The sequence below is a fragment of the Sceloporus undulatus genome, chromosome 3 (genome assembly GCF_019175285.1).
Source record: "Sceloporus undulatus isolate JIND9_A2432 ecotype Alabama chromosome 3, SceUnd_v1.1, whole genome shotgun sequence".
In the NCBI taxonomy this organism is placed as follows: domain Eukaryota; kingdom Metazoa; phylum Chordata; class Lepidosauria; order Squamata; family Phrynosomatidae; genus Sceloporus; species Sceloporus undulatus.
In genome coordinates, this window is record NC_056524.1 from 227,003,158 (window position 1) to 227,024,058 (window position 20,901).

Sequence of the window (20,901 nt, forward strand, 5' to 3'; positions counted from 1 at the left end):
TTTGTCAGTTCCTTCCTCTAAAATATAGCATATACCCTACAGCTCTCAGTTATTACATCACTGTTATTCTAATAACCACCATGGCTGCATCCCACAAGAATCCAGAAATCTGAAGTTTAGGGAGGTACATTTAGAATTCTCAGCCAGACATAGTGCTTGTGCCTCAGCAAACTACGGATCTCAGGATACCATAGGATGCAGACATGGCAGTTAAAGTGGAATCACAGTGCTATAATTGGGTAGTGTGAAGGGGCCCCTTGTTTTCTTCAAAAGTTCTCTTTTGGGAGTTTAAGTTGCCTTCTGCAAACTGGTACATTCCAGACATGTACAAATCTTACAATCCGATTGCTTGCTGGGAATGGAATTTGTAGCCTAAAAACTCTGAAAGTGCCAGTTTGCCAGTGCTAAACAATGGTATCTAACAACCTGTGCAACTACATTTTGCAACTGATTTGCTGATTTTTTTTCTAGTTTCTAACCCAATCCACATCTCATAACATATATATTATTTACTCGCCCTTCAAACTCTATGAATTCTTTAAGAGAAAATTGGGTTACTCAAGTGCTTTAATGAATATAGAAATATTAAAATCTTATATAAAATATTCTTGACTATGGCAGCTTTTCTTTTGTAATGCATGTATCTAGGAGCTACAATCTGAAAGAGTCTTACTGTGGTTTTATACTGGGAGAATCAACATTTCAGCCATCCCATGGCCAAGAAACTTCATTATTCTTTGCTAACTAGAATTTTTTGGTTAGTGATTCCTAGCTGGAAGATGCACATTTTCTTTAAAAATGCAATTTAGCTTCGCAGTTTCTAGTGCTAACACTGCTGATTCCATTTCCAATTGGGCATGAAACGTACTAAATCTTCCCTGCTGCTTTTCATTCCCTTAAAATAAACATGCTTCTTTAAATTATTATAAGCATTTCCCAAGGCACTCAACGCTGACAACAGAAGGGACCAAAATATTGCCTAGGAGGAAAGAGTAGGCAAGGAAAGCTGTAAACACAGCAAGCTCAGAGAATTCCCTAGAAGGCAACATGTGTTCACCCTGGAGATAACACCTGTCTAGTAAACTGCACAACTCTTCTGATTTCTCAACTTTGAGCTCAAAGACCTTTCTTCCCTTAGTGTATACCACTTAAAAAACAAAATGGCTTATTAACAAAATACACCACAGGAGTGAGAAATCCAAAGGCACTTGCAGCTGCTTTCAGAATACTAGATACTTTTACTGATGTAAAATAGAGCCTGCAACACTGTTAGTCACTTTATTTATCCTCATTCAATTACCATATATACTCAACTATAAGTCGACCTTATGTATAAATCAAGGGCAAGTTTTGGGGCCAAAATTATGGATTATAGGGGCATATAGCAAAGGGCCTACAGCAGGGGTAGGCAATCTTTTTGAGCCAGGGGCCGGGTTGCTGTCCCTCAGACAACTGGGGGGCCAAAGCCAATAAATAAATAAATAAATAAATATTGTTTTAAAAAATTTAAATAAATAAATAAACCGGGACAAATGTAGGACAACATTTTCAAATGGTGGACACTTTTTTTTAAAAAGTGGAGGACACACAAAAAAATTTGAAGATTTTTTAAAAAATGTTAATATAAATGCATGTTTCTGAGGTGTCTATAGACAATTGCCCCCCTTGCCCCTGCGTGCGAGAGGCCAAAGGCCCCGGCGGCAATCGGTGGCAGGACCGGGCTGGGGCCGGTCCCAAGGCCTCGCCGAGCCGTATCCGGCCTGTGGGCCGCAGGTTGCCTACGCCTGGCCTAAAGGATGAGGCAAAGCAAAACACTGTCAAAGAACTTACAAAATTCTAGCAGACAGAACTCTTTCTGCTTACTCTTAAGGTTGGATGGATGAGAGAGTAGAGGGGAGTTAGTGCTTCCAGGACAGATTATACTCTTGCTTTTCACCAGGGGATAGTTCTTTTTTAAAAAAAATAAGAGTTAAGATACAGTACTTACATTGACCTGAGGATAAGTCGATTCAGGTTCTTTGAGACATTTTTGACCTAAATTTCTAGACTTATACATGAGTATATACAATATCTGCTGTATGGTCTCAGTACTTACAACCTAGGCAGTATCTTTCTTCTACCTACCCTGGGTTTATATTCAGCATATCAAAAATATCAAAAGGAAAATTGTGTGAGATCAGGGATTGGAAATAACTAGTTAATTAAGGGGTTGTACACATTGGGCCAGATCGGTACCACAGCAACCACATGCCATGGCACTGAACCAGTCTCCATGGAGTACAAAAAGTACCTGGAAAAACTGGGTCCTTTTTTGTGCTCTCGAAGAGGCACTATAGCTGCTACCATGTGGCATGATAATGCCCCTTTGGTGCTGTGCTGTTTGGATGCAGCACCAGAAGTGCATCATCATGGCATGTGTCGTGTAGACCAGTGCATGCCAAAATGGTGCTCTGGTGGTGGCATAAGGGCATTGAGTATGGGGATGCTCAGCCCTGACTCTACCCACAGGCTGGCACATTTTGCTGTATAGGGCCCAATTTGTCAAATTTATTAGATATCTCCCCTTGCCCATTTTGCACCACTCACTAGATTTCCTGACTAACACTGAAGCTAATGCTATATTCCAGGTACCCCGGTGGTCTCCACAATTCCTACACCCAGATACCACCTTTTAAAAATTCAACCCCCACCCATCCTTTATAGTACCCCATCTCCCTCACATTAAGAGGTACTATTCCAGTGTGACTCCTCTAGCTGCCTCCTGTTGCATGCTGGGATTGGCAGTTTTAAGGAGGGGTATTTAGAATTCTCAGGCAGAGAAGTTCAGCTCCTTAAAACTGCCAATCCCAGCATGCAACAGGAGGCTGCTAGAGGAGTCACACTGGAATAGTACCTCTTTAAGAGCATAGTGTGATAAACATCATTGATTGCTATTTAGAAGAAAGGTAGTATACACGTTTAGCAAAAATATATTTCAAAGGTTACTAGAGACTTGTGGTGTACTTTTAATCACTGGGTTTGTTTACAGATTTACAAAATTGAGCATAGAAGAGCAAAAATCTCATTGACCGTATGCAAATCCCAGATGCTTTCAGCTTACAGTTTTAAGCTCAGCTATCTTTCTTTCAGTTCAGGTCAATTAGCTTCTGTCAGTTGTCCCCATGCCATGTACAGCTCTCCATTACACAAGACATGTAACCTAGTGTCTACCAGATATTTTTCACAACAAAAGTAACCAGCACATATTGGGGAGAGATTATAAGAATGATAGTTCAACATGCCTGATATCAAGGGGCATTCTCATTCCATGGAGAAAACATCAGCTATCCATCTTAAGCAAATAGCGACAGGCCAAAATAAAGCTACTTTGGGTCACTTTGGAGGTATACTGTTTAAATAACACACTCATCTTAAGAGGCCAGAAGCTGCGCCAAAGCTGTGTTCTAGTCCTTAGGACTGGAGCATGGCTTTGATGCAGCTTCTGGCCTCTTAGGACTCATGAGAACTAATGTTAGCATTAAGTGAAGTCAATCAAGCGTAGCCAGCCCCATGCTTATTTAAATTCTCAGTATGACTATAGGTATGGCTATAACTTGATGCTATGTCCTTGCTGAATAGCATCAAGTTATAGCCATACATGTAGTCATACTGAGAATTTAGATAAGCATGGGGCTGGCTATGCTTGATTGACTTCACTTATCGCTAACCTTAGTTCTCAGAGTAAGCCAAGCCTGGTGATATAATTCTCAACAGCAATTTTGAAAAAGTAGCATAGGAAAGTAACCAAAAAATGAACACAAGACAGGATTTGGGATTGGTTTTTTTTTGGGGGGGGGGGGGGAAATCAGGCCAGTCAGAAATAAGCACAGGATATGATTTAAAGCCAAATCTGACACCACTAAAATTTAAAGTCCAATCTAATTCCTCTAAAATTTGTCCTATTTCTTTCCCACACAAACATTTCTGGCCCTCATCTACCAAGGTTTCTTACAATAATTTGCAAAATACAAGCCTAGAAATGCGATGTTGAAGAGAGCAAATAGCACTACATTAAGGACAGTCTTGTGTGTTCTGTGTGATCTGTTACCACAGTTTCTTGCTTTTCCCACTGCTTTATATGAAATAAATTTCTCCTGAATTTCAACTAAACACCCAGTCATTGCAAGTTATGAGCAGGGTAGCAATGGATCATAGTGGATTGTCTGCAACCCATATTGCTTTGGCACTAGCCATAAGGAATATGAAGAACATCCAGCTGTATCTCAAATATTGTAGAGGAACAAATCAGTTTTATTGTATGCCCATCAGTCTCAACTGCTTGTGGGTCAGATGTAACAAGAATTACAATTCTATCTTATGGCCTTTAAAGAAACATCAGGACTAAAAAAGAGAGACTAATTCACAAGCTTGGTTTCATAACCACGTGGGCACCATGGGAAGAAAAACCCCTATAATTTTAATTCTTGCCTGCATTGTTAACATCTAAACTTTGATGCATTCTCTGTTTAAATCCATCCATCTATAATTGATGTGGGTTTATTGATGAACTGCAGCATGGTTACAGCTTTTGGAAATATCACTGTTTGGGTAATAAGGAATAGGTGTAAAACCCATGTAATCTGATAAAAAGGGCCTAAATACCCTAAAGGCACCAGATCCCATCTCATCTTGGAAGCTAAACAAGGTCAGCGCTGGTTAGTAATTGGATGGGAGATCACCAACAAATCCCCGCTGCTGTAGGCTAAATTTCAGAGGAAGGAACTAGCAAAACCATCCAAGTTAGGGCAATATAAAGCATTTTTAATTAGATTTTCTTGGCAAGATTTTTTTTAAAGAGGGTGTTGCTCTTGCCTTTCTCAAAGGCTGAGGGAGTGTGACTTGCCCAAGCTCAACATGGGTTTCTATGCCTGAGCAGGGATTCTAACCCTGGTCTCCTAAAATCCTAGTGCAACACTTAAACCACTAAACCATACTGGCTCTTTGTATTATTATTAATAATAATAATAATAATAATAATAATAATAATAATAATATAATGCTGTAGATTTGCACAGCACTATGCATAAAAACCATAAATATATAAGAGTAAACCTGGCTATGGCATATGTTAGAAAGCACTAATTCTGATCATATTAAAGTCCACAATAAAGACAAATTACTACAGTCATGATATTGCCTTTGATGTAGAATTATTAAATGGTGGCCAATAGCAAAAACAATACAAAGCTTTGTCCCGGTCATTTTAAATACAATCTGACAGGGCCAGAATAGTAAAGTCATATTGACCCAAGGTCAGGAATTTTGATGCTTGCAGCCAACTGAAGTATTCATCTAAATAATTGTTTCATCAGAAAACAATGTATTTTGTCCTTATGATCTACAAAAGCCTTTGAAACATTTATTTACAGAGCATACCACAATTTATCAATATTCTCCTCACAGTCCAACCACCTTACTTGAGCTGTGCTCAAGATATTTCACACCAATATGGAAGGATTTCTGTCTGAAGAATAACAATGATGGTCTCTATAGGAGGTTTACTTTTGTACCATCCAAAACTTCCATCAAAAAATTGTTATTGGCTTTCCTTCCCATAGAGAACTGCTGTCTCCTTTAGCTTTTCTCAATTTGCAACATTTCCCCCTGAGCATATTGATTTCATCACGAATCCAATAAGCTTGTTAACACAATAAGCTTGGAGACCTCCATATTAATACAACCCAATATTGAGACCCAGTATTTGGGAAAAGCCAGGATAAAATGAATATTTATGAATACAATTATTATTCATAGAAGCAATAGATATGAATATTATTACTAGAGGAACATAATCACCACTATTATCATCACAAACAACTAATATTTTTATATTCAGTTATATTGTGGCAAAGAGGATTGGCTAACGGGGGTTTTATGCTGTTTTTGTACATTTGTTTTAATTTTTGATGTATATGATTTGTGTGTTTTTATCATGCTGTTAACCGCCCTGATCTTTGGAAGGGCGGTATAAAAATAAAACTTTTATTATTTATTTATTTATTTATTTATTTATTTATTATATTGAGATGCTTCATTCCAGATGCATCTAGTCTTGCACTGTGTGTGCATGGCTTGTGTAGCCCTTGTGGTAAATGTTGCATTACAGCTTCTTTCATCCTAAACCTAAACTGGCAGGAGGCCATGGGAATTAGGATCTAACAAGATCTGAAAGGTCAACTCTTGTCCTCCTCTGCCATATAATATCCTCCAATTTGTCAGGGCTTAAGGTGCACTTATCATGTGTCTATAAAACCATGTACCTCATACCTCAGTAAAAAGACATGCCATTAGGTTGTTTTTCCAATTGCAATGTCCTCTTGAAAAAGACCTTTTCCTTTAGATCTTACTGGGGTGGGGGACTTGGTGTAAAACACACTTTTTATATTTCAAAGCTTGTGGTAGTTTACCAGCCACAATTGTTATTCCCTATAGTTATTCCTATTCATGCACAAGGCCATATGCATGCATTAACTAGAATTGTTATTTATCCCTGTACCACCTTTCCACTAAGTGCTCAAAGGGTCAACAAGGAAACATAAGATAAAATATCACATTTTAATGAAAAAATAAACATGAAGCAAGTAAAAACCTAGCAATAAAAAGCAATACACAGGACCTATGTATTAAAAACCAAAATTCTGCGTAATAAAAAGGTGTCTCTCTACCGATACATGGTCAAGAAAGATGAAGCCAGTTTGGCCTTTCTTGGAAAAGTTCTAGAGCCTAAGGGCAGTTATTGAGAAGGCCCTCTCCTTGCATTATTGCTAAATATGCCTCCAGTAATGCTGGGAGAAAAAGAAAGGACTCTCCTAAAGATCTTAAAACCCAAGTAGATTCAGCACCATTTTACTTGTAGTATTAGATTACTCCAGCCAGGATTCTGTAGTTAAACTATCTAGTGGTATAGTTACAGGGGAAGGAGGGTGCAAAATGAGGATATTGATCCTCACATAGGAATCCCCCCCCCCATGAAATTTTCCTTCAGTCCACACATTTCTTGCATTGTAATGACTTAATCCTTCACCTCAGCATTTCATATATGTGGGACAGACCACCTGAAAAGGGCAGCCTGCCGTGGCCTAATTTCCTCCACAGGGAAGCTGCAACCACCAAACTGTGTGGCTTCCCTCTGGAAGAAAAAGAACCCGGAAAAACCGGGTTCTTTTTAAGCCACAGGGGCAGCATAACAAGTGCGCCACTGGCACACTCATTATGCAAATGCCGCATGGCAACATGCAGATGCCATGCGGCATTTACATAACAATGGCGGTGCCCGTGTACACAGGGTGACAGCATTGTCACACCGCCTGCATGTACTAGGGTTAAGGACCGTGCAGTAGCCGCGCAATCCCTAACCCTAGAATCAGCGCTGGTACGCTGCTTGTTGACGGTATGTATTCTTGTAGGCATCCAAAGAGAAGGCATCCAAAGTTACAAAAGAAATGCAAACACAGAAAATATGAGTTCCAGGTTTGAGTAATTTTTCAATAACTCACTCTCCGTGGTGCGAGAAATGAACTCCTAATCTGACAGTCAGGAACAGCTTTGCCCCACTCCTAGGCCCAGCAACTTTAATACTCTCTTTAAACTTGGGGAGTTGCACTGATAGATATCCAGTCCAACAATAAGATTCCAGCATTTTATTTATTTTTGATACTTCTCAGAGAGCCAACCAAGCTTAGTGGTTTTACTGTTGGGCTATGACTGGGTTCGATTCCCAGCTTAGCCATGAAACTCATTGTGTAACCTTGGACAAGCCATATGTTCTCAGCCTGAGGGGAAGGCAATGGTAAACCTCCTCTTGCCAAGAAAGCTCCATGATAGGTTTGCCTTAGGGTAGCCATAAGTTGGAAATCACTTGAAGGCACACAAAACACACACACACATACACATTTTTCAATCTACTAGAGTGCAGGAAGTACAGCCTGTGAGTTACATGCAGCCCATGAGAACTTGTCCCACGGACAGCCATCAGCTACTGTCCCCCAGTTTTAAAAATTCAGCCAAAGTTTGGTCACAAATCTAAACCATCCAAAGTGCCATACAGTGGTTTAATATCCCTTGGACTCTTATACTATAATTCTGGGAAAAGTGTAAAAAAATTGCATTTTGGGCCTGAATATTAAAATCAGGTGTTATCTGATATAACCCCTGGTCATGCTAGTCTGATTCACAGATGTGGGGTGGTGGTGGTGATTCCTAAACCCCTTTTAGATACTTCCTGGCTAGGACTGCTATTATTCACAAAAATGTCATCTAGATAGATAAGATTTTTTTAAACATAATATCTCATGGTGAAATTATTGCAAAGTTCCTAGATACCGATCTAAAATCATCAAAATTCTTGACTCAGGGGTTTGGCAAACACTTGGTGCAAGTTCCTCATGAAGCAATAATTACTCTTCGTTTGAAAATTTACATGCAATGCGGGTGTCAACTATTCTCGTTAAATATGGACTATGTTATCTGTAATAGGGTTAGCTTTTATGAAAGATAAATTTCACATCATTTGAAGTTTGTGGTGGATTTCTTAATGCTGATATTCTGCAAGGCTGTGATATTTACCTCATATAAAAGTGTACAATTCTTCACAATTCACAGTCTGTTAACTGTTAATCTTGCAACCCTGGATGGCACACAACATTTTATAACAAATCAGACAGAATTAATTAATTTTTTTCACACAACTCTGTTCAGTCTTATTAAGAACTGACCATTTCATAATACAAACTGCAGTCAACTTTATACATCTAAAGAAGTAGATTGTTTCTCCCAGAAGTGAATGCCACAAAAAAGAAGTTACTGCCATACCAAATTATGTTTCTGCAAAGACTCCCTTGTCACTGCTGTGAGGTCTAGTGAAGCTTGTAATGTGATATTTAAGATTGTATGATATTTTTCTTTCACCAATATCAGATATTATTATTGGAATCATCTATTATCTGCTCTAAGCAGTGAGAAACAGTGACCCTCCAAATGTTGGAGATTACCACGCTGTCTTTTCCTGTCCTTTCCTCCTGAGCTAGGTGCAGGATGTAAACTTTTAAACATGGATTTTATTGCACACCTCTGTGCTCAGGCAGGAGGCATCCCATATTCAATCATGGCATCCCATACCCAATCTGGACTTCTCCCTCATTTTTTGAAAGAATGGGATTTTCCTAGTCTTTACAGGGTGCGGGAGAAAGTCCAGATGTGATAGGTATGGGATGCCATGATCAGGTACATGATACCTCCTGCCTGGGTATGGAGGCATGCAATAAAATCTGTCTTTAAAAATCTACATCTCACACCTAGGCTGAGAGGAAAGGACAGGAAAGGGCAGTGAGATAATCTCCATTACTGCATAACAACTCCCAGTATCCTTTACCATTGGCTATGCTAACTACAGCTTCCAATAACTAGAAGTCTGAAGCTGTGTAAGTAGGACTGCCAGACTGAAAACTACACTTTTAAGGATTGCGTTGAAAAAAGAATCTCAGCAGGCACTGTTACCTGGTTATGTATGAAACAATACAGTACCTGCTGAAATTCCCTCTTGTTCACAATTGTTAAATATACAAGAGCCCTCCAATTGTTGAACTGAAGTGCCCATCAGCTGTAATTGACATGGTCAATGTAAGGGAAACAGGGAGTTATAGTTCAGTTTTCACTCTGACAACCCTATTTGAAACTCTAGTTTAAGGGATAACTGTTGATTAATAGTAACTGTTGCTACTTGTCTGAATTTGCTTCGGTCTAGATTCCAACTAGAAAAAGAGTGGTCCAAGATATCCAATGGCCCATACTTGTTCCCATGGATCCACATAGCAGCCCTGCCACAATTTTCAGGGAGTTGATGAAAAGCCACTTCATAGAATCAGCTTACCCTGGGTATAGGGCATTGTGTGCCTTCAGGTCATTTCAGACTTATAGCAACACTAAGGCAAACCTATCATGAAGTTTTCTTGGCAAGATTTGTTCAAAGAGAGTTTGCCATAAAACACCCTTTAGTCTTTAATGCACAGACATTCACCATGAACACAAAAAGGATATTTCTTTTTCAGTAATTAAGGTCTGGCACAATAGAAACGGAGAATGGGGTATATATGGGTATATGTTATATCTCATCAGTACTTGGGCTTGCTTTCAAAAGTACATGGAAACTGTAGTGTAATTTAGTCCCTTATTATGGCTGCCCTTATGTGACTGCCCTTGTAGATATTTCAAAACACAGTAAGAGAATTGGAGTATAACCTGAACTGCTCTATGACTGAGGTGATTTTTTTTTTTAAAAAAAAGGTTGCTTCATGTTTTTTATTCCTTAGCAATATGGATGTCCCCCCCATCTTTGTTCCTGAATGCTAGCATGTGTACCTGAGGCAAATTTAAAGGTTCTGACAACTGACAGCACAGAATCTAAAGTAAACAGGCAAAGATTTTCTACAACACACTCTATAATAATGCTAGTAATGTGTATACAAAAAGACACTTCCTGGGTACCATCTTCAATGAGGTTCATGGTGAGGGGAGGACACACACAATTCCCCTCCCTAATAATACAGCTTGTTGTGGGAGACTGTGTTCTTTCAGTGTATTTATTGATTTGTTTTGTCTGGTTACATACTAATTTACTCCATCTCAAGTTGTCAGAGAAGGTAACAACACTAAAAATAGTGTCAGAATTAACTCTGCTGAATCTCCAGGAAAAGAGGTTCCATAGCTCTAGAGCAGTACAGTATAATAGTAACTCTTCCATGGGAGAAGCACATTATGCTTACTAAGAACCATTACCGAGGATGGATCATGCTGTAATGTTTTGTTGTCCCATATGTCCCAGGATCAGGCCTGTAGCTCCCAGAGCCCTTCACAACAATTTACACAATGCAGTGTCAAAGGAGTGCCTTAAAGCCGTGGCACCACACCTATTTCACCCTTTCTAGGGTGCAAAAAGGAGCTGCATTTTGGAAAGGCAAGCTTGGGGCCATGGCCTTTTAGTGGCGGTCTGCACAACCTCTAAGTAAGGAAGTAAGTATGTAAGAATTTTAGAGTTGGGAGGGATTTCAATGGTTATCTGTCTAGAGCAGAATAGACTGCTTGAATCAGTAGTTCCCCTGATTCAACACTATACATCTTAGAACAGAGCAATTGGATTAAGCTGTTTAAAGAGTCTTAAAAAAACATACATTTTTTTGTAATTGTTATCACTGGAAGAAAATACGACCAAATGGGGGGAAAGGGCTAATTTTAAGGTTTTGCTTTAACCCCTGTCCCATGAATGGGCTACCTGTGCTGATATAGTACTACTTGAGTACATATCCATTAGTTGGTCATTATGGTATTCAGAGGGCCACAATTCTTTCAAATGTACATGTATATGTATATTCAAATGTATATGAATGTATAGACAAACTAGACTTAGAAGATGTAGAGTTGATTTTCTTGCCTACAGTTATAGGCAATCTGAAATTGTCTTGCCCATCTGAGTTCCAGGATGGACAGCAGTACATGATGTAAATCTGACTTGAAATAAAGTGTGGAACTCTCAGCTACATTACTGCCACAATTTTTAAGTGGAAGGAAACAATATTTTCCCATGACCTCATCCTTGTGATAAAAATATAGACATCACTAATTACAACTTCTTTAAAGGGTGGCATATTTGATTGTGTACATTCTAGTGTACACAATCAATAACACTTTTACTAGTGCAATAATGTCTTGCACCCAATGTGGAAGAATCAAATAAACAGAACCAGTAGAAAACATAACCAGTGTGGGGACTATTTTCACAAGCTATTGTGTACTTTCTGCAACTTTTCACTATGGGACTGCCAAATACATACCTGTATAAAGGGTGGTGCAGATATACACCTTGTATGTTGTCAGCTAGCACTGGTAGCAATACATTTGTTTATTGGATTTCAGAAGCTTGGATTATAAGGACAAATTGTTGCCACATAGTGTCACAGTCTGAAGTTTGAAAACTGTTGGTTTTGCAAGCAGAGTGGAAGGCAATGGAGGAACTGAGCTGCAACCATTGATAAACGATCGATACTCTTTCATTGAATAGTGCAGCAAATAATTATTTTAAAAATGCATGATATAAAATTGTATGCAAGGCTGAGCAGGTCATAGGAGAGTCACAGATTAACCATTGTATTGAATGCTGTCTTCCTTTACTCTTTATCCCTTGCATACATTGCCCTTCCTTGTACAATTGAAACAGTTGTGGCACTTCTAAAATGTGGAATGCTTACTCTGCAGCCTTGAGAAGGATGAAGTATCAGATTATAGTGCTTAGTTGGTGTGAACAAGGACAGGGATCAATATTTAAGCCCATTGTCCTTTGATTTATTTATAATGCATAATGATGTAAGAAACATTCACATTTACTTCTATACACAAATGACATTATTTATTTTTACATATTTAAAATCCATCTATTTCACATTAAGGTCAGGATGGAAGTAACAGCATGGTTACCAAGATTTCTAGCTCTCTTTTTTCTCTTCACAGTTTGTTTGTATGAAAAATCAAGAGTGCTCTGAGATTCAAGATTAGATTAATGCACTCGACCACTATATTAACAACACAGCTTTTAAAAATAGTTTTCACCCAACCTTTTAAAATAATTTTAACAGTTTTGAAAATAGTTTTCACCCAACTCTTTTCTTTTCTTTTCTTTTTATAAATAGTTTTGATCTAACAGGCCACATTAACCCCAGAAATCTTGCCGATTCAGGGAAGGGATGCATTTAAATTAACCATTACTAGAATATTCCTTCTTTGTACATTATGAATGGTACTTGTGCCTTACATCATGCTAATTATGGTCTCAGGCTAGAATCCAGCACAATGACCTATCCTGGAAAGTGTGGATGGACTTTCCTCTCAGATCCCCTGTGCATATAACATGGAATGAATATGTGACATGGTCAGAGTCTACACAGTTACATTTATAATAAGTTCACTAATAATTTCAATGCTCTCAAATGTAGTTAATAGAATTGCAATTTTTGAAAAAGTAACATTGTTAAAGTAAAAGTATCTTCCATGTTGTCAGAGCAGAATATTTAATTTTGGGTTTTTTAAAGCCACTAGCCTGAACAAAACACTCCCTCACCTCATTCTCAGCTTTATCCTAGGGATATAAATCATGATTTATTTCATTTTCCTATGCCAGGACAAAAGCATTTTCCATGTGTTTCTCTCTTCCTTCATCATTATAACCTGCAGCCATTTTTCTTCTCCCCTTCATTAGATCATGTATTTGATTATGAATATGCATAATAAGTAAAACTGATTTGACAAGTTTTACAAAGATGCTCAAAGTTTATTTCTCCTCTCTGCTAGCACCTGTGGGTGGGAGGGTGGACATGGGACTGTTGGTTGCTCAGATTCTGTCTCACCAATCAACTACTCTGTTTGAGAGATCCACTACTATCTCACACTTCCTAAGAAGAAATTGGCCCATGGACTTAATATACTTTCTCACTCTAATATACAGTAGACATTGGTTTGCTAAAAGCAAAAACTATGCACCAATATTGCTTTAGAATCATTGAACCAGAGTTAGAAATGACCACAGGGGTCATCAAGTCCAACTCCCTGCCAATCAAAGCACCCCCAACAGATGGCTATCTAGCCTGTGTTTAAAAACCTCCAAAGAAGGAGACTCCACCACGCTCAAATGCAGCATTGCACTGTTGAACAGTTCTGACCACCAGGAAGTTCCTCCTGAGATTTAGGTGGAATCTCTTTTCCTGTAGTTTGAATCCATTACTCCCTGTTCTACTCTCTGGAGCCATGGAAAACAAGCCTCTTCCCTCTTCAATATGACATTCCTTCACATATTTAAACATAACTATCATGTCCCCTCTTAACCTTCGTTTCATCAGGCTAAACTTTCCAAGCTCCCTAAGCTGCTCCTCATAAGGCACAGTTTCCAGACCTTTCACCATTTTGGCCACCCTCCTCTGGACACATTCCACCTTGCCCACATCCTTCTGAATTGAGGTGCCCAGAACTGGACACAGTATTCCGGGTAAGGCTTGACCAAAGCTAAATATAAGATACAGTGGTACTATCATTTTCCTTAATCTAGACATTATACTCTTGTTAATGAAACCAAGAATCATGTTGGCTTTCTTGGCTGCCACATCACACTGACTCATGTGGTTTAGCCAGGTGTCTTCCATCCTACATTTGTGCATTTTATTTTTTCCACCTAGGTGTAGGACCTTACATTTCTCCCTGTTGAAATTTATCTTGTTAGCTTTCGCCTAGCTCTCTAATCTGTCAAAACCATTTTGAATTTTAATCCTGTCCTCTGGGGAATTCACAACCCCCCCTCCCCAGTTTAGAATCATCTGCAAATTCAATCAGCAAACCTCTCTATTCCTTCATCCAAGTTATTCATAAAGATGTTGCATAATCCCAAGGCACTCCACTAGTCCATTAAAGAAGCCATTGGTGAGCACCCTTTGGGTTTGGTCAGTCAGCCAATTACAAAGCCACCTAACAGTAGCACTGTCTAGGCCACATTTCACTAGCTTCTTTGCAAGAATTTCATGGGAACTTTGTCAAAAGCCTTACTGAAATCAAGATATGTTACCTCCATAGCATTCCCTTCATCAATCAAGCCTATAACAATATCAAAGAGAGATGGGGTTGGGGAGAGAGAGATCAACCAGATTAGTCTGACATGACTTATTTCTTAGAAACCCATCTTAACTCTCAGTAATGACAGCATTGGTTCCTAATCTGTCTAATCTGTCTAATCATCTGCTGTAGAATGTTTCTGGCTATTGATGTCAGGCTAACTGGGCAATAATTATTTGGGTCCACCCCCCTTTTTTCTGTTGATGATAGCTTTTACTCTGCTACTTCTGCTATACTTATGAGTGTCAGCAAATAACTGAATAGACCAAACATAATTAAGCCAAAATGTATCATGCCAGTTGCTTAGAATTTACCTTCATGATAACAGAGGAAAGACTTGAAGGTGGAATTCAATATGCAAAGCTGACACTACAAAGACTGACCATTAAGCAGTTGTTGTTGCTTAAAAAAACAGGAACAACAAGAGCCAGCATTTTGTTTATTTATTTGTAAAGCACCATCAGTACATGGTGCTTTACAGAAGTAGTTTACAATTCTCAATTTGACAACTCCCTGCCTTCAGTTTTACAATCTAAAAAGACACAGCATACAAGGAAAAGGGGATGGTTTTAAGGAAGCAGATTAAGGCCAGCAGATGAGGGTTGCTGTTATCTCCCTTCAAAGCCACAACAGTTGGAGGGAGGACCTTTCCCCAATGCCTGGAACTGTGCCTGCCTGTTCTTCTATCTCTTCTAGAGAACACAGCTTTAAATTACCTGATGGCTGCAAGTACTGCAATTTCCTGATGGCTGCAAGTACTAGCATAAAGGTTCTCCAGGGAAATATTGCTCATTCATGTGGCAAAAAATATGTGGATCCAGCAGCAGGATTTTGGCTCTGCTGTGGCAAATAACAGCTACCAGCATTCATTGGAATATAGAAGGACAGAACTTTATTGGCTACAGCTGAAAAGGCTTAGTTAGCATAGATCTTCATCCAGACATCAAAACCTGCCACTGAAAGGATCCACTTTTCCCAGACTATTTGGTGAGTCCACCTGGAATGACAGATGCAATATTCCATCCAGGTGTCGTTCCCCTATTACCTGGATCTGGCCCCCATGCCAAAACTGCCCAAACTAGTTTGACCCATGATTGTACTTTGTGATGTAAAAGCGATTAGCTGTTCCTAATTCCTTTCACTCAGTGCGGTAACACTGTGTGCAAGACTGCAGCTTTTCATTGTTAAAAAAAAATCTTGGTTTATGCAACATTGTAACAGGCTCTGTTTTTTTTCTCAGACCCATGGAAATCACAAAGGAGGCTACTGAAACAGATGGAATCATACAAGAAGAAAAATGGGGTAGTTGAGCACAGAATCTGTTTCAGTTATTGTGCTTGTTCCCTGCCATGTTTTCCTGTTAGCTCTCACTTTCTGTAAGCAGCTTGGCCAGCTTTCTTTAGAAAACAGCATATCTTTTGACCTGCATTAGAGTTTGTGTAACTGGGCTGTTGATGAAATGCCAGAAGACAAAGCCAGGGTTTTAGGTGGGTGTACTGTGCCATCTGCAAACACACATCCTCCTCTGTGAATACTGTACTTTAATCCCTTAACAGTCTGTAAAACACAATTTTAGGGCTAAAGTGGATGAGAGATGCAGATACCACCACAGTTTCACAGGGACCACAACTCTGGGGTCCTTTCACACTACACAAATATTGTGCTATATTACACTTTAACGATCATAGCAACAGCCTATGAAATCCTGGAATTTGTAGTTTGGTGAAACACTAAAGCTCTAGGGATGGGAAAAATATTCAAAAATATTTTTAAATGGCAAAATAATAATAATAATAATATGTTTTTGAAATGTCCAGAAACCCTGAGAAGAAGAATCCTGGACTGACAAATATATTTACATTAGGGACATAGTCTATGTATTTTTGCATGGAAATCAATATCTTGTGTGTTTTCCATGCATAAAATGTTGTGTCCTGCTCTGTCTCACAGAATAAGCACTGAACTGTGAATATTCTTTGAAAATTGCAGTTTTTGAAGACTTTCTTGTAGCAGGAAGAGAATTGCCAAAATCACTGCTTGTTTCATTCAAGAAGAATATTAACAAAGAATCAAACCTCTATAGAGCTCTCTGGCTGAGAATTCTAAATGATCTTCCCTGGGATTGCAAATCCCAGACATTTCATAGGTAAAAAATTGCAGTTAAAGTTGAATATAGCATTGTAATTGTGTAGTGTGAAAGGATACCTGGGGAAGACTATGGTCACCTCTGCATTCTGAGGGGGTACAGTGAAACTATGCCTGTTACAGACAGCCAAAATAAAGCTGCTTCGAGTCACAGTGGAGGTATGGTGTTTCAATGATGCATGCGTCCTAAGAGCCCAGAAGCCACACCAAAGCTACGCTCCAGTCCTTAGGCTGGACGTGGCTTTGGTGTGACTCTGGACTCTTAGGACGCATGCATCATTGAATCACCATACCTCCATGTGACTCGAAGCAGCTTATTTTGGCTGTCTGTAACAGGCCTATGTTTATCAGGAGGAAAGTTTTAAAATCAAACACTATAAGAAAAGTTTTATAGAATAAAGATTCTAATTGTTAATGACAAAATAACCACCAATTGATGCAGTTTAATTAGAAAATATTTGTGAAACATGGGGAAAAAAGCAAATCAATCTATTTTCCATATGCAACTAAGTTTTTGTAAAGTAAACCACAGGAAGTAAATGCCTACTGTGAAAGTCATTCTACCATAATAATGATGTTTTAATACAATTGAATACATTGTGATTCTACTGCAAACTTTTAGAGAAAATGTCCACATGAAATTTCTTCAAATATTTTAAAAGCTAGTGTTACTAAATTTGTATTTTTCAGATGAAAAATTGAAGACCTATAGGTGTCAGCACATATGTCTAAGGTGCGGTACAGGCCGCCCCTTATTGTTCATTTTGGTGCTGGAATTTTTGCTGAAAAGATTAGGAAAATCAAAAGATAAGAGGAATAAAATAAAGGGAACGGAGGTAAAGGTTCAAGCCTATCGACGATGTGAGTGGTGATCTTGGAAAACCCATAAATAATATTGAACATGTGATTGTATGAATTAAAATGGTATGGAAAGTTATCAGGATTTAAAATTAATAAGGTAAAATCTATGATAATAACCAAAAACCTAAATAGAAAGGAAAAAGAAATATTGAAACAAAAAACAGAATGTGAAGTGACAAATAAAGTAAAATACTTAGGAATATGGATTTCAAATAATAACATGAATCTTTTTGACAATAATTATAAAATAATTTTGAAAAACATTAAAAAGGAACTATATAGATGGTCTAACCTAAACCTATCCATCCTTGGCAAAATATACACAATAAAAATGAGCATATTACCAAAAATCCTAATCCTCTTTACTAACTTGCCAATTAGTATAAATTATAAGATTTTAGATCAATGGAATAAAGAATTTAAAAGCTTTATTTGGAAAGGAGGTAAGGCAAGAATTAGGTGGAATAATATAAAGGAAAAGAAAGAAAACAGAGGATGTGGTATGCCAGATATAAAAATTTACAGATGGGCCCGCAACATGCTCTGGATACAAGATTGGATTAAACTGGAGGAAAAAGATACATTAAACTTGGAAGGAGCTGACCTCCGTTTTGGGTGGCACGCGTACCTTTGGTACAATAGAGCTAAGGTGCACAAAGACTTTTATAATAATCCAATATGAAGAGCACTAATAAAAACATGGAATGTAATTAAAACAAAGTTCTATTATAAAATACCAGGATGGGTATCAACTCAAGACGCATTCGCTAATAGATGGGATCAAAAAGAATACTGGCTGAAATACAGAGATATAGTTAAGAAAAATGAAAAACAAGAGATAATTATGAAATCTAAGGAGGAATTAGTCAAAGAAAAAAAAGAAATTAATTGGTATAGTTATTATCAATTGAGATGCAGATTTAAAGAAGACATAAAAGCAACGTGGATTGAATTAAATTTAACAGAATTACATGAGATAATAATGAAAGAGGAAGAAAAGAAAATATCAAAATTCTACAATTTGTTTAGAGATAGAGAACTGGAAAAAGAACCAATAAAACAATATATGATAGATTGGGCAAAGGATGTTGGGCATGATATACCGCTGATAGCATGGGAAAAAGCTTGGAAAAGAACAAACTCTTTTACTAAAAGTCAAGATCTAAAGGAAAACTTTTTAAAAATTAGTAACAGATGGTACTATACACCTGCTAGACTGAAAAAGATGTTCAAAACTGAATCAGATAATTGCTGGAAGTGTCAAAAAGAAAAAGGAACAACGATCCATATGTGGTGGAAGTGTGAAAAGGTAAAGGAATTTTGGGATGAGATACATAAAATAATACAGCAAATATTTGGCATTAAATATATATAAAAAACAGAACTATATTTACTAAATATGACTTACTATCTAAAGGCAGAGGATGAGAGGAGATTATGGAGAATTATTCTATATATGATAACACTTGCTAGAGTAATTATAGCTCAAAATTGGAAACTAAAGGAAAAATTGCAAGTAGATGAATGGTTATGGAAGTTGAATGAAATTAGACAGATATGCTCTCATATGTATTAGAAGATAAAAAGAAGGATAATATTGAAAAAGAATGGAGACAAATTGCGATATTCCTGGAAAAAAGATGGTGTATAGACAAAAGCTGGTTTACCAATGATATATAGAACAAGAAGAGGAAATGATGTGGACCAGAAATAGAAATATATATAGGAAAAAGAACAAGGTTATGGATAAATCTGAGATAGAAATTGGAGATACATGTGGTTATACAACTGTATAAGAAGGAAAAATATTATAGTTTTAAGTTTTCTTTTTGTAGATTTTATAATAATAATAATAATAATAATAATAATAATAATATTTATTTGTATACCGCCCTGTGGCGAACCAATCCGGGCGGTTGACAACAGTGATTATAACAGAGTAAAATATAAAATTAAAAACATTATAATCCCTCCCCTCCTTATAAAAGTATTAAAAAATATGACAAATTAAAAACACAATATCAAAACATAAAATATAGTTAAAACAAACTAAAAACCCTGGTGTCCCTCTGGAGATCCTCAACCATCACTGAAGATGGGGCCACGAGAGGAAAGAGGGGATCAGGGAGCCCAGGCCGGGATGGTTAATCTGGAAAGGCCTGCCGGAAGAGATCCGTCTTGACAGCTTTTTTAAAGCTGTCTAATGATGTCAACTGACGGATCTCATTCGGCAGGTCGTTCCAGAGTTTGGGGGCGACAGCAGAAAATGCCCTCTGGGAGGTCGCCGCAAGCCTAGATTTTAGAGGCTGCAGTAAGTTCCTCCCAGAGGACCGGAGAGCGCGGGGAGGATTATACGGGAGGAGGCGGTCCCTGAGATAGCTTGGACCCAAGCCATTTAGGGCTTTAAAGGTAGATTTTGGGTTTGTATATGGAGTTATTTGCAAGAAGCAAGTAAAAAAAGGAATATGAAGCAACTCAAAGAAACAGTGTGAAGACAGGAAGTAAAGAAAATGAAGAACAACGGGATATAAGTATACGGATTAAATTTTTGTATTTATTAAGTGTTATGTATTGAAAATTAATAAAGATTATTATTAAAGAAATGAGAATTGTGTGCTGCAGTGATTCATTCAAGGGGACTAATCTGAAGTGCAAATTACATTTGAGTGGGCATGTGTCTCACTTTATCAAGGATATTTCTCTATTTCAAGGTGTTCTCTATCAGAAGGGATTACTAGTCCAAGTCTTGTTTAGAGATATAAACCCATAAAAAGAGAAAAGAGAGGCTTTCCTTTTGCCTATAAACCTTTAGCACCAAGATATCAGATAAATAGTCACACAGTTTACCTGGGCACAGTCTTCTCTGCTATGGTAAGATATGTTGCATTTTTGTTTAAATTACAGCAACTATTTGCATTTATACTCATAAATGATAATATTTGTATTTTCTACATATTTCATTCACGTTTTGGGTAATGTGCTTAAGTAACCAGATTGCATGCCATAGTCAAAGAACAATATATGAGTCAAAACTGCGAGTAGATGCAATTCTTTTAAATATTTGAAGCTCTCGATTTTCTATGGGACATATATTTCCTCAACTGAGCCCCTGGCTACTTTCATTGTGACAAATCTTCCTGCTTTTGTTTTAGTTTGCGGGAACAGCATATCATCTAATCAAGTCTAAGATGGAAGCAATTTAGCCATTTTCAG

The 20,901-nt window shown here is 37.8% G+C and overlaps 1 protein-coding gene across 1 annotated transcript in view; it reads right to left on the reverse strand.

The window, feature by feature from the left end:
* Positions 1-20,901, reverse strand: part of RBP1 (retinol binding protein 1) — a 47,963-nt gene that overhangs the window by 17,947 nt on the left and 9,115 nt on the right. The gene's annotated exons all lie outside the window — the stretch shown is intronic.